This window comes from Narcine bancroftii, chromosome 2 (assembly GCF_036971445.1).
Source record: "Narcine bancroftii isolate sNarBan1 chromosome 2, sNarBan1.hap1, whole genome shotgun sequence".
Classification (NCBI taxonomy): domain Eukaryota; kingdom Metazoa; phylum Chordata; class Chondrichthyes; order Torpediniformes; family Narcinidae; genus Narcine; species Narcine bancroftii.
This window is the reverse complement of record NC_091470.1, coordinates 71,336,048-71,350,880: the sequence shown is the minus strand read 5'-3', so window position 1 is coordinate 71,350,880 and position 14,833 is coordinate 71,336,048. Positions and strand designations below refer to the sequence as shown.

The following is a 14,833-nucleotide window of genomic DNA, read 5'->3' as shown; positions in this document are numbered from 1 at the left end:
GCAAATGTTGTACCTCTGGTGAAGAAAGATGCATATTTCTATTATCATGAGGCCTTGGAATGACCATCCTAGTCCTCGTGGAGTAAAATTTACCATCATCTTTGCTAATATAATCTTTTCATCATGTTAATCCAGGGGTGTCCAAACTAATTGATATCAACCCCTGGGTGTAGATGTGACTATTCAAAGGGTCAAAAAGGGTCAATAACTACCGGGGAGAGCTTTGATTGAACATTTGCGGTCAAAAGCTGACATTCATATGAGAAATAAAATTACATAAAATACAACTTCCTGATGTACATTTCCCATTTATATATAATTATTTTTTATTGTCCATTCACTTTAGATTCTGATCACTGAAAAATAATGTTAATAATCTAGTTATAATAATTTACAATCCGTTGAAATCACCTGTTTCCACATGGATGAATTGACTTGGATTTTTTTTAACACGTACTCTATTTTTTTAAATACTCAATAAATGTATTGACTATATTATTCATCAATAGTATTGTAGCTATATTTCCAAGTGCTGATAATGAAGGAGGGCTGAAAGCATCATACAGTATCTCCCTTAATATAGCAATTTTTTGACGTTTGGAGGATTACTTGAGAAAAATAATGACTGTAGTGGCTACTGACGGTGCACCAGCAATGGTTGGCGAATAAGGAGGATTTGCCGTCTTATTTAAGGAAAAAGTTCCCAATGTATGCACTGTTCACAGATGGTACAGATACCATCTTGTAGCCAAGAAACTCAGTAGTGAACTATATATTACCTTAAAAGTGTGTCTCAGGTCAGTCAATAAAATTAAAGTATGTAACCATACAACAATTACAGCACGGAAGCAGGCCATCTCGGCCCTTCTAATCCAGACCAAACCAAATACTCTCCTCTAGTCCCACCTACCTGTACCTTGCCCATAACCCTCTATGTCGCTCACATCCATATATACCTATCCAATTTTTCCTTCAATGGAAAAATGGACCCTGCCGCCACTACTTCTCCCGGAAGCTCATTCCACACAGCCTCCACTCTCTGAATGAGGAAGTTCCCCCTCATGTTACTTCTAAACCTTTTCCACCTAACTCTTAACCCATAACCTCTTGTTTCAATCTCTCCTACCTTCAAGGGAAAAATTCCTATCGACATCAATTCTATCTATCCCCCTCAAAATCTTAAATACCTCTATCAAATACCCCCCTCAACCTTCTACGCTCCAAGGAATAAAGACCTAATCTGTTCAATCTTTCTTTGTAATCTAGATTCTGAAACCCAGGTAACATTTTTGTAAATCTCTGCACTCTCTCTACCTAATTTGGTGACCAGAACTGCACAGAGCACTCTAAATTTTGCCTCACCAATGCTTTGAACAGTCTCAACATCACTTCGCAACTCCTGTATTCTATGCTTTGATTGATAAAGGCCAGCATACTAAAACCCTTCTTCACCCCCCACCCCCTCCCCCCCACCCCCACCCCCCCCACATGCACATGAGATTCTACCTTCAGGGAACGAAGAACCGTTATTCCTAGATCTTTCTGCTCCACGGAATTCTTCAATGCCCTCCCATTTACTTTGTATGTCCTGTTTTCATTATTCTCTCAAGAAGGAAGCACTTCACAGCATTAAATTCCATCTGCCATCTTTCAGCCCACTCTTCTAAGCAGTCCAAATCCTTTTGGAATCTTTGAAAACCTTCTTCATTACCCACAATTCCACCTATTTTAGTACCATCCTCATATTTACTAATCCAGTTTACCACCCCATCATTCAGATCATTAAGGTAAATGACAAACAATAAGGGACCCATACAGATCCCGGACGCACACCACTTTTCACCGGCCTCCAGCCTGACAAACTGTTATCTATTATGAGTCTCTGGCATCTCCATTCCAGCCACTGTTGAATCCATTTGACTATCAAAGTTAATGGGTAGCAATTGAACTTTCCTAGCTAACCTTCTATGCAGAAGGCCTTACTGAAGTCCATATAGACAACATTCACTGCTTTCCCCTCATCAACATTCCTAGTCACCTCTTCAAAAAACTCAACAAGATTGGTCAAACATGACCTTCCACACACAAACCTGTGTTGAGTATTCCAGATCAGACCCTATTTCGCCAGATACTCGTATATATTATCCCTAAGAAGGCTTTCCATTAACTTACCTACCACAGATGTCAAAATTACAGGCCTATACTTGCTAGGCTTGCTCCTTGAACCCTTTATAAGCAAATGAACCACATTAGCAATACGCCAATCCTCCGGCACTATACACACCTCTAATGACATTTGAAAAATCACTGTCAGACCCGCTGCTATTTCCTCACTAACTTCTCTCAAGTTCCTGGGGAATATCCTGTCAGGACCTGTAGACTTATCCACCTTTATATGCTTCAAAAGCTCCAGTACTTCCTCTTTCTTCATCACTATTGTTTCCATAATTACCCTCTTTCCTTCCTTTACCCTGGACAACGTCCTTCGCCTTACTGAATACCAAAGGAAAGAATTTGTTCATAATCTCCCCCATATCACCTCTAAAAGACCTCCATTTCGCTACTATATCCTGCGCATAAAACAAATCGTCCAAACCCACTCCTCGTAAATCCTTTCTCATCTGCTCAAATCCAGCTTTTCCACACTCAAAAACTTTAATCTTAGATAACGACCTATCCCTTTCCAAAATTACATTGAAGCTAATGGCTCTATGATCACTGGACCCAAAGTGCTCCACAACACATACCTCTGTCACCTGACCTATTTCATTCCCAAACAGTAGATCCAAACACTGCCCCTTCTCTAATCAGTACCTCTACATATCGCTGTGTAAAACTATCCTCCACACATTTCACAAATTCCAATCCATCCAGCCCTTTCACAGAATGTGTTACCCAATCTATATTTGGAAAATTAAAATCCCCTAATATCACAGCCCTGTGCTTATTACAAATATCTGCCATCTCACTACAAATTTGCTCCTCTAGTTCTCGCTCCCCATTAGGTGGTCTATAATACACCCCTATAAGTGTTACTATTCCTTTCCCATTCCTCATTTCCACCCAGACAGCCTTCCTGGACGAGCCCTCTAATCTATCTTACCTAAGCACTGCTGTAATATTTTCCCTGACAAACAATGCTACAGCAGCCCCTCTTGTTCCTCCAATTCTATCACACCTAAAGCAATGAAATCCAGAAATATTTAGCTGCCAATCATGCCCCTCCAGTAACCACGTTTCACTAATCGCTACCATGTCATACTGGCAAGTGTCTATCCATACCCTCAGCTCATCCACCTTTCTTACATTGCTCCTAACATTAAAGTGTATGCATTTCTGAGATTTCCCACTATGTATTCTGTGTCCCTTATCTTTATTTATTATGTTCTTTTTCTATCATCTCCCCTCCATCTTCGTACAGAGCATCTTCCTTCTCTATCACCTGCTTATCCACCCCCAAAACTTTGTCTCCAAGCTTTCTCTGTTTGCAATCTAACCTTCTCCTTGCTGTACTCCTTCATTTGGTTCGCACTCCACCCCCCACCGCACCCCCCCCCCCCCCCACCCAACCAATCTAGTTTAAAGTCTTTGCTAAAGTGCTTTAGCACATGTCAGAGCCAGGATCCTTGTCCTTATCCCTCTGGGATATCTTCTCAGTTCACAACTGTTTACAATAATATGTGAAAAAAAATGATGAAACTTTAAATCAATTACTTTTGCACACTGTGGTAAGGTGCTTGTCAAGAGGTGATAGACTGTAAAGACTTGTTGACTTGTATGACAGAACTGTGGAGGCTTCTTATAGATGTGGACACTATGTGATGAGTTGGAAAAGTGCAAGATCCATCTATTGTATTTGGAAGACCCCTATTCAAAATATAATGAAGTACAGAAATGTCTGCAATGTAAAAAATATTACAATTATCCCAAGCTGAATAGTCCTAATAGGTTTACAAGTCAAACTAGGCCTATTTAAATCTTCATTGGGACGTAGAGATTTTAAGTACTTTTCAAACCTATGGCAATTGGAAGATGAAAATATTTCAGGCTGTGATCTGGAGAAATAAATAAACCACCATAAAAAATAAGGGAAGACTTTAAACTCTCACTTTGAAGTTGAACTCGTTTGTTCATAAGTAAAAGCCTCAGTGACTCTTGGAACAATGTAAACACTGCAACTAAATACCCCAACCTTAGTGCAGTGGGTTGAGCCATTTTTACTTGCATCCCCAAGTTCGTAGACAGTTGAAGTGGTTTTTAGCTGCGGTTATAACAAAGCAGAGGAACAGAATGAACCAAGAAGAGCGTAGTGACCTATGACCCACCTATCTCCAAATATCATTTCCCTTGCTGATGCTCATCAAACACATCCTTACCATTAATGATGTCAACCAATTCAATCAAAAGGTACCTTAATTTAATTTTAGTTTTATTTAATATATTATTTATGAAGGTTTTCTCTCACTATTATGATTGATATTAGGATGGGTATCAAAACTGGGAGTAATGAACATATAGCACATGGGCATCGTATAGGGATCAGGGAAATGAAGTTTGCCTGCCAGCCATGAAACTCCTATGACACTATGGGACCAATTGTTACCAAAATTGGAACCTAGATTATTCTGTTTTTCTTTTTCTTTCTTTGGTTTGGCATCGCGGACGAAGATTTATGGAGGGGTAATGTCCACGTCAGCTGCAGGCTCGTTTGTGGCTGACAAGTCCGATGCGCGACAGGCAGACACGGTTGCAGAGGTTGCAGGGGAAAATTGGTTGGTTGGGGTTGGGTGCTGGGTTTTTCCTCCTTTGCCTTTTGTCAGTGAGGTGGGTTGGGTGGGGTGTGACAGCAAACCGACGTTCCACTCTCTCTCTTTCTTTCTGTTTGCGAGGAGTGTTGGAGAGCATTTGGTTAGAGGGAGTTGAATGATGTCATAGTTATAACATTGGTGCCAAACGGCAGCAAATTCTCCTATATATTTCATGTGACATATCCAATTATCATGCAGTATTTCCACTTATTTCTGTGTTTGAACACTTTTTATGTTGAATTCCAGCTTGATATTCAATAGTTTGTACATTCTCATGATTTCCACCTTGACAGTAAAGTTTTTCTTTTCTGTTTCCCTACACTTCATGAGAAATATACACAGCAGGGCTGGGGGCAGGGAGTGGGTGTGAAGGGGATGCAGAAGAACAGTCTTGCGGGGCTTGGTATCCAGTTTCCCTCACTAATGCATATGGAAACTGCACTAACATATGCTTAATTATCTATTTATTTATTTTGCACATACTTGGGTGTTGATGATATAACAAGGGTTCCATGATGGGGTCAATGGTCTAAAATGTTTGGGGGCCCCTGTGTTAGTCCCTCATGATGGGTTTTCAATAATTGCAGTAAGGAAATAAAAATAAAACTTATTTAAGTTGCATGAGACCAGGCTGCGTGACAGAGTCGGAGCTAGGGGTCAGTGTCTGGGGCAGCGGTTGGAGGGGGATCTGTTTTGAAGTTAGGAGAGGGTCTGGAGGTGGATGTTACAGGGATGGCATGCAAAGGAATTTCACCCTGGATATTTCTGGGCCTGGATGGCTTGAGTTATAGGGAGGTTGAATAGGCTGGGGTTTTATTCCCTGTGAGCATTAGATGCTGAGCAGTGACCATTAGAGGTTTATAAAATCATGAGGGGCAAGAATGTAAATGCTCCATAATTTTCCCAGGGAAAACTATGCCAGAACAAAAGAGCATAGTTTTGAGGTAAGAGGGGAGGGATTTAAGAGACAATTTTTACACTCAGAGGGTGTTCTAACTGAAATGAGCTCCCAGACCAATTAATTAGAAGTTTCAAAGGCTATTTGGACAGATAAGTGAATAGGATAGGTTTAGGAGAGAATGTACCAAATTGCAAACTAGACTAGCCAGAATGCCAACTCGGTCAGCACGGTGAGTCTGTTCTGTGCTGCATTATCCCATGACCTGCTGCACATATCCAGAGAAGATGTAACTTTTCTGCTGATCCATCCTTTAACAGTAAATCCTGAATGGAATACAGCTGCGCTGAGGCAATCTGAACATTTCATTCTGGTAGCAGCACTTGTTGAGTAACAAAGATTAAAAGTAGTGACTAATGGTATATAAAATAAAACAGACAGACTTCATTTGCTTTTATTTAATTTATATTTTTATATTTTTATATTTTTATATTTTTATATTTTTATATTTTACATTTTATATTTTATATTATATTTATTTTTATTTTTTTTATACTTTATATTTTTGATTTACTGCTACTCTCTGCCCTGATATGCTGGTAATGTGAATCCTGGGGGAGGCGAAAAACCAAAGAAAAAACCTGTGGCCAATTTCAGGAAAAACTTTGGGAAATTCCTCCCCGACTCCCTAATGGCAATCGAGCAGAGCTCCAGGAGATCACTGAAATTTGTGATGCATTACCAGCAAGTCTCATTCTAATAAACTAACATCGAATTTCAGACACAAGGTACCAGATCAAAACGATTAGATTTATATTTTGCAGACTTGGATCCTAAAGGTTGGAAGGAAGGAAACAAAGGAGATAAAAATGAAAACATCAATAAGTTCTCATCTTCCCAACTATAACATTTCATTCTCTCCAGAAAATAACTAACATGACCTACGAGTTCCCGCAATGATGGACAGCCTATCACTCAATGATGCATGTGTTCTGGGTTCAATGTGACGGCCAGATTCTTCCCACGTAGCGCTAGGTAGGCAGAGAGAAAGGGTCTTCCAATTGAGAGGCCCACAGCCTTGCAGTCATACAGAGGCTCTCCTTATGCTGCCACTTTGCTCAGCACTCCCAAGTTGCTGCCAGCGCAGTGAATCGGAATAATGCATTTGGATCAAGGCCTATCCTTTTGGCATGAATGCATACCCCTAAAGTGCCCACAAACCAAGTCAAAGTCAGGATCCCATCAGTGGTACAGAGCTAGTAGGGTTTGGGCATCCCTGACTGGGAAACAGCAAGATAACAACCAACTGGAAAGGTCTGTCCATCACACCACAGCGTCTTTAACCACCTCCCTATGTGATCTGAGTGCATTGTGGCCCCTTTAATACAACTATTTCCCAATCATCTATCCACTCTGAAGCCTACGAGTTTTCTCCATGAAGCCACCCAAACCCATCTACCTTCAATTGGGATTTTCACGACAGGTACAACCAAAACCTTGGCAAAAACCAAGGTAGCTGTTGTGCCTGCCATGAATAAGGCGCTGATATCTGACTGGAGGGGCCTCTCTGGATGGCGATTTGCTGTTCCTCATTCTTGAGAAGCCTGAACCCCAAGACCTCTGTAGCCACAGGTAGAACTCTGCCCAGGGCTTGCCAGGTGGGCACCCTAAGGAGTCGAATGTTCAAGTCCATTCATGCCAGGGATGGCGTTGGTCAAGCTCATTCCGACTTCATGCTTCAGCCAGCAGCTCTTAACAAGAGCTAAGCCACTGAGCGCTGGGGAATCCATGTGTGACACGACTGGGGAGAGGCCTTTTCCCACTGCCCTACCTGCCCAGCGTCAGAAGGATAAGGCATGCTATACTGTGAGTGTAAATTTCCATGTTAACTAACATAACTTGCCCTCTACCATCATCAACTCAGCCCTCACCAGCATATCCTCCATTACCTGCACATCCGCCCTGGCCTCGTCTGCAACCCAAGCACAACAAGTACAGGATTCCCTACTCCCCACCTACCTCACCACCAAGTCAGGTCTATCGTTCACTGTCATTGATTTCCACAAGTTGAACCTGACGATGCAGCGTTCTCCAGTCCACAGTGCAAAATAAGCAGACACATAGCCAGACATAACACACATACAGACAATATATATGCAGAGCAAGTAATCATACACTATATACAAATACATAAATAAAAATTGTTCTGTAAGGATTAGAGCCTCTTGGATGGGATGGTTAGTGTAGGGCAGAGACAGTGCTGCATAATTATTTACAAATGTTTTGGATAATATACAGTAAAACCTCGTTACAATACGATAGTTGGGGTCCAAGATTACTTAGCGCATTACCCGAATTCTGCTAGCATATCCACCCCCTTCCAATCGCTCTGCCGTCTTTCCCACTCGGCCGCCCGACTTGCGCTGCTGGTCTCCGCCCCACTTTCCCGCCTGACTCGTGCTGCCAGTCTTCCCCCACTTGCTCACCTGACTCGCTCCCAGTCCCTTGCCCGCCTAACTCCCACTGCCAGTGTCTCGCCCAACCGACTCGAGCTGCTGGTGTCTCGAACGTACGACTCGAGTGGCCAGCCCACCCCCATCTGACCTGCGCTGCTGGACTTCCCCGCCCACCCAACTTGCATTGCTGGTCTCCCCCCTCACTCGCTTGCCTGACTCGCACTGCCACTTACTTGCCCAACCGACTCAAGCTGCCGGTCTCTCGCCCGAACGATTCAAGCTGCTGGTTTAGCACCCGACCGGCTCAAGCTGCCAGTGTCTCGACCGTACGACTCGAGTTGAGGGTCCCGCGCCCATCTGATTTGCGCTGCTGTATTTCCCTGTCTGCCCACTAGCTTAGCTGGTCTCCCCCCTCCCTCGCTTGCCTGAGTCACACTGCTGATCACTCGCCCGACCGACTCAAGATGCCGGTCTCTCGCCCGATTGACTCTAGCTGCCGGTTTCTCGCCCGAACGGTTCGAGATACCGGACCCGCGCCCATCTGATTTGCGATGCTGGATTTCCCGGCCCGCTTAACTAGCACTGCTGGTCTCCCCACTCCCTCGCTTGCCTGACTCGCACTGCTGATCACTCGCCCGACCGATTCAACCTGCCGGTCTCTCGCCCGAACGATTCGAGCAGCCGGTCTAGCGCCCGACCAGCTTGCACTGCCGGTGTCTCGACCGTACGACTCGAGATGCCGGTCCCTCGGCCATCTGATTTACGCTGCTGGACTTCCCCGCCCACTCACATTGCTGGCCTCCCCCCTCCCTCGATTGCCTGACTCGCTATGCCCATCACTCACCCAACCGACTCAAGCTGCCGGTCTCTCACCCGAACGATTCGAGTTACTGGACCCGCGCCCATCTGATTTACGCTGCTGGACTTCCCCGCCCACCCAACTCGCATTCCTGGCCTCTCCCCTCCCTCGCTTGCCTGACTCGCTATGCTGATCTCTCCTCCGACCGACTCAAGCTGCCGGTCTCTCCCCTGAACGATTAGAGCTGCCGTTATAGCGCCCGACCGGATCGCGTTGCCGGTGTCTCGACTGTACGACTCCAGTTGCCGTTCCCGCAACCATCTGATTTACGCTGCTGGAGTTCCCCGCCCACCCAACTCACATTGCTGGTCTCCCCTCTCCCTCGCTTGCCTGATTCGCACTGCCAGTCATTCACCCGACTGACTCAAGCTGCCAGTCTCTCGCCCGAACGATTCGAGCTGCCGGGTTAGCGCTTGACTGGCTTGCGCTGCCGGTGTCTCGACCGTACGACTCGATTTCCCGGTCCCGCGCCCATCTGATTTGCGCTGCTGGATTTCCCGGCCCGCACAATTAGCAATGCTGGTCTCCCCACTCCCTCGCTTACCTGAGTCGCACTGCTGATCACTCGCCCGACCAACTCAAGATCCCGGTCTGTCGCCCGACTGACTCTAGCTGTCGGTCTCTCGCCCGAACAATTCGATTTACAGGTCTGGTGCCCGACCGGCTCACGCTGCCGGTTTCTCGACCGTACGACTCGAGATGCCGGTCCCGCGGCCATCTGATTTGCGCTGTTGTCTTCGCCGCCCACTCGCATTGCTGGCCTCCCCCTGTCTCGATTGCCTGACTCACTACGCCGATCACTCGCCCCACCGAATCAAGCTGCCGGTCTCTCGCCCGAACGGTTCGAGATACCGGATCCGCGCCCATCTGATTTGCGCTGCTGGATTTCCCGGACCGCCCAATTAGCAATGCTGGTCTCCCCCCTCCCTCGCTTACCTGAGTCGCACTGCTGATCACTCGCCCGACCGACTCAAGATCCCGGTCTGTCGCTCGACTGACTCTAGCTGTCGGTCTCTCGCCCGAACGATTCGAGTTACAGGTCGGGCGCCCGACCGGCTCACGCTGGCTGTGTCTCGACCGTACGACTCGAGATGCCGGTCCCGCGGCCATCTGATTTGCGCTATTGTCTTCGCCGCCCACTCGCATTGCTGGCCTCCCCCTGTCTCGATTGCCTGACTCACTACGCCGATCACTCGCCCCACCGAATCAAGCTGCCGGTCTCTCGCCCGAACGGTTCGAGATACCAGATCCGCGCCCATCTGATTTGCGCTGCTGGATTTCCCGTACCGCCCAATTAGCAATGCTGGTCTCCCCCCTCCCTCGCTTACCTGAGTCGCACTGCTGATCACTCGCCCGACCGACTCAAGATCCCGGTCTGTCGCCCGACTGACTCTAGCTGTCGGTCTCTCGCCCGAACGATTCGAGTTACAGGTCGGGCGCCCGACCGGCTCACGCTGCCGGTGTCTCGACCGTTCGACTCGAGATGCCGGTTCCGCCCCCATCTGATTTACGCTGCTGGATTCCCCGGCCCACCCAACTAGCATTGCTGGTCTCCCCTCCTCCCTCGCTTGCCTGACTCGCACTGCTTATCAGTCGCCCGACTGACTCAAGCTGCCGGTCTCTGGCCCGAACGATTCGAGCTGCCGGTGTTTCGACCATACGACTCGAGTTGCCGGTCCCGCGCCTATCTGATTTGCGCTGCTGGATTTCCCGCCCCGCCCAACTAGCTTTGCTGGTCTCCACCCTCCCTCGCTTGCCTGAGTCGCACTGCTGATCACTCGCCCGACCGATTCAAACTGACGGTCTCTCGCCCGACCGATTCGAGCAGCCGATCTAGCACCCGACCAGCTTGCGCTGCCGGTGTCTCGACCGTACGATTCTAGATGCCGGTCCCTCGGACATCTGATTTGCGCTGCTGGATTTCCCCGCCCACTCACATTGCTGGCCTCCCCCCTCCCTCGATTGCCTGACTCGCTATGCCCATCACTCACCCAACCGACTCAAGCTGCTGGTCTCTCACCCGAACGATTCGAGTTACCGGACCCGCCCCCATCTAATTTACGCTGCTGGACTTCCGCGCACACCCAACTCACATTGATGGCCTCCCCCCCTCCCTCGCATGCCTGACTTGGTATGCCGGTCCTTCGCCCGAACGATTCGAGCTGCCAGTTTAGCGCACGACCGGCTTGCGCTGCCGGAGTCTCGACTGTACGACTCGAGATGCCGGTCCCGCAGCCATCTGATTTGCGCTGCTGGACTTCCCCACCCACTCCCATTTTTGGCCTCCCCCTTCCCTCTATTGCCTGGCTCGCTACGTCGATCACTCGCCCAACTGACTCAAGCTGCCGGTCTCTCGCCCGAATTATTCGACTTACCGGATCCGCGCCCATCTGATTTACGCTGCTGGACTTCCCCGCCCACCCAACTCGCATTCCTGGCCTCTCCCCTCCCTCTCGCTTGCCTGACTCGCTATGCCGATCTCTCCCCCGACCGACTCAAGCTGCCAGTCTCTCCCCTGAACGATTAGAGCTGCCGTTATAGCGCCCGACCGGATCGCGTTGCCGGTGTCTCGACTGTACGACTCCAGTTGCCGTTCCCGCAACCATCTGATTTACGCTGCTGGAGTTCCCCGCCCACCCAACTCACATTGCTGGTCTCCCCTCTCCCTCGCTTGCCTGACTCGCACTGCCAGTCATTCACCCGAATGACTCAAGCTGCCAGTCTCTCGCCCGAACGATTCGAGCTGCCGGTTTATCGCGCGACCGGCTTGCGCAGCTGGTGGCTCGACCGTACATCTCGAGTTTCCGGTCCCGCGCCCATCTGATATGCGCTGCTGGATTTCCCGGCCCGCCCAACTAGCTTTGCTGGTCTCCCCCTTCCCTCGCTTGCCTGACTCGCACTGTTGATCACTCGCCCGACCGACTCAAGCTCCCGGTATAGCAGCCATCCGGCTCGCGCTGCTGGTTTCTCGACCGTACGACTCGAGTTGCCATTCACACAACCATCTTATTTATGCTGCTGGACTTCCCCGCCCACCCAACTCGCATTGCTGGTCTCCCCTCTCCCTCGCTTGCCTGATTGGCACTGCCAGTCCCTCGCCTGACAGACTCAAGCTGCCAGTCTCTTGCCCGAATGATTCGAGCTGCTGGTTTACTGGCCGACCGGACTGCGCTGCCTGTATCTCGACCGTACGACTCAAGTTGCCGGTCCCGCGCCCATCTGATTTGCGCTGCTGGATTTCCCGGCCCGCCCAACTAGCTTTGCTGGTCTCCCCCCTCCCTCGCTTGCCTGACTCGCACTGCTGATCACTCGCCCGTCCGACTCAAGATGCCGGTGTCTCGCCTGAACGATTCGAATTACGGATCTGGCGCCCAACCGTCTCGCACTGCCTGTGTCTCGACCGTACGACTCGAGATGCTGGTTCCGCGCCCATCTGATTTACGCTGCTGGATTCCCCGGCCCACCCAACTAGCATTGCTTGTCTCCCCTCCTCCCTCGCTTGCCTGACTCGCACTGCTGATCAGTCGCCCGACTGACTCAAGCTGCCGGTTTCTCGCCCGAACGGTTCGAGCTGCCGGTGTCTCGACCATACGACTCGAGTTGCCGGTCCCACGCCTATCTGATTTGCGCTGCTAAATTTCCCGCCCCACCCAACTAACTTTGCTGGTCTCCACCCTCCCTCGCTTGCCTGAGTCGCACTGCTGATCACTCGCCCGACCGACTCAAGATGTCAGACTCTCGCCCCACCGACTCTAGCTGCCGGTCTCTCGCCAGAACGATTCGAGTTACTGGTCTGGCGCCCGACCGGCTCGCACTGCCGGTGTCTCGACCGTACGACTCGAGATGCCTGTCCCGCGCCCATCTGATTTGCGCTTCTGAACTTCCCCGTCCCCTCGCATTGCTGGCCTTCCCCCTCCCTCGATTGCCTGATTCGCTATGCCGATCACTCCCCCGACCGACTCAAGTCGCCGGTCTTGCACCCGAACGATTCGAGCTGCCGGTCTAGTGCCCGACCGATTCAAGGTGCCGGTCCTGCGCCCGTAGGATTCACGCTGCTGGACTCCCGCACCCGACTAACTCACATTGCTGCTCTCCCCCCTCCCCACCCCTCGCTTGCCTGACTCGCACTTCTGGTCTCTCGCTCAGCTGACTCAAGCTGCCGGTCTTTCGCCTGAACCATTCTAGCTGCCTGTCTAGCGCCCGACTGGCTCACGCTGCCGGTCTCCCCCCTTTGCCCACCCAACCTGCGCTGCCAGTGTCCCCGCCAAGCCGCCCTGACTCATGCTGCTGATATCCCCCCAGTGTGACTTGCGCTTCTATTCACCCCACCTCGCCTGCCCGACTTGCGCTGTTGGTTACATGTCCGCCCGATTCACGATGCTGTTTTCCCTTCCTCCCCCGCCTGACTCGTGCTGCTGGTACCCCAGCTCACCTGTCATAAGAGTCCATTTTTGAGTTTGTTGTTGTTAGGCACTGTTAGCCTGGCATCCTAAAATCAACGTTTGGGGTCCACAGACACTCGCGCTATAAGCAATACTTTGGATTTACAAATCGCATTCTAACGAGGTTTCACTGTAGATGATGCTATAATGTAACAGCATTACAATGCAGACAATGTCTGTTTTCTAATAATGTAATGTGTATATGTTAGTGTATAACAGATCAATGTGAATAGCACTGTGATGCAGGACTATAAAAGATGTAAATAAAAATAAAGCTTATTTAAGTTGCATGAGATCAGGCTGAGTGTCAGATAGAGTCGGAGCTGGGATTCAGTGTCTAGGGCAGGGGTTGGAGGGTATTCTGTGTTGGAGTTTGGAGAGGGTCTGGAGGTGAATGTTACAGTGGATGGCATTCAAAGGAGTTTCACCCTGGATATTTCTGGACTGGATGGCTTGAGTTATAGGGAGATTGAATAGGCTGGGCTCTACGTTTGCTGTTTCACCTGAACTCCAGATGAACATCCTTGCAATACCTGAAGAAAGCAAACAAGATTAGTAATACAATTAAATATTAGATAATATACAGAGAAAAAAATGTGACAGAGACATACCACCTGTCCATCCATGTCCAACTTTGACTGCAGTTACAAACTTCTGGCTTTTTTACTCCAATCAGCATGTCAAATGAGGTCACAATGGCTGTGTTGAATGGGCTCATTTTATTGCCTTAAAAGGACCTCTCACCCTGTAGTTTTGGCCAATGGTTACATTTTTTGGTCACCCTTTTGTTGGTGTAGCTAACCTTAGGGATGGTAACCATTGCAACACATCATCAAAACTCTGCTCCAAATGTTTACAAATATTTTGTTTAGCCAATATATGTCACAACACTTCATTTCCAAAGATCCAATTAGGCTCTTTTCTTTTGTCGTGTCTATTGTGAAATTGGGTTTTTTTTGTATTCCACAAGGAGACGAAAATAAATGTATTATTAAAGTCACCAATATAAACTTAAATGGAAGGGTGTAATGTCAGGACTTTCTAGCTAACAGTTGTGTTCAATAATTTTCTTCTGAGTAATTTTCAGTGGTTTGTGAGCTGGAATAGCCATTAACCAATAAAAAAATAGGATGAACCATTTGAATCTGATGCAAGGAACATTTACATTACTTAAGTGAGCGAGTTGTTGACTACATTGATACATTAACATATGTGGTGTTATTTCCACAGCGACTGCTCTGATTGTAAACCATGTGGTAAATTAAATCCTGCAGTGCAATAACATTCCCAGCATATATGGGGAAATATCTTTTCCTTTGGAAAATATCCAGCGTTTCCTTTACCTTTGCAAGACCAGCATTAATACTAAA

The 14,833-nt window shown here is 48.3% G+C and overlaps 1 protein-coding gene and 1 long non-coding RNA gene across 3 annotated transcripts in view; one reads left to right on the top strand and one right to left on the bottom strand.

The window, feature by feature from the left end:
- Positions 1 to 14,833, top strand: part of aven (apoptosis, caspase activation inhibitor) — a 181,261-nt gene that overhangs the window by 103,742 nt on the left and 62,686 nt on the right. The window lies entirely within an intron of this gene.
- On the bottom strand, positions 6,146 to 14,390 carry LOC138753723 (uncharacterized). Of its 2 annotated transcripts, XR_011351390.1 has the most exons (3): positions 14,078 to 14,156; positions 7,726 to 13,996; positions 6,146 to 6,539 (listed from the first exon to the last, which is right to left on the bottom strand). It is a non-coding gene; the product is annotated as an uncharacterized lncRNA (long non-coding RNA). The 2 variants fall into 2 exon arrangements; XR_011351389.1 differs by lacking the exon at positions 6,146 to 6,539 and having other exon boundaries at positions 13,842 to 13,996; positions 14,075 to 14,390.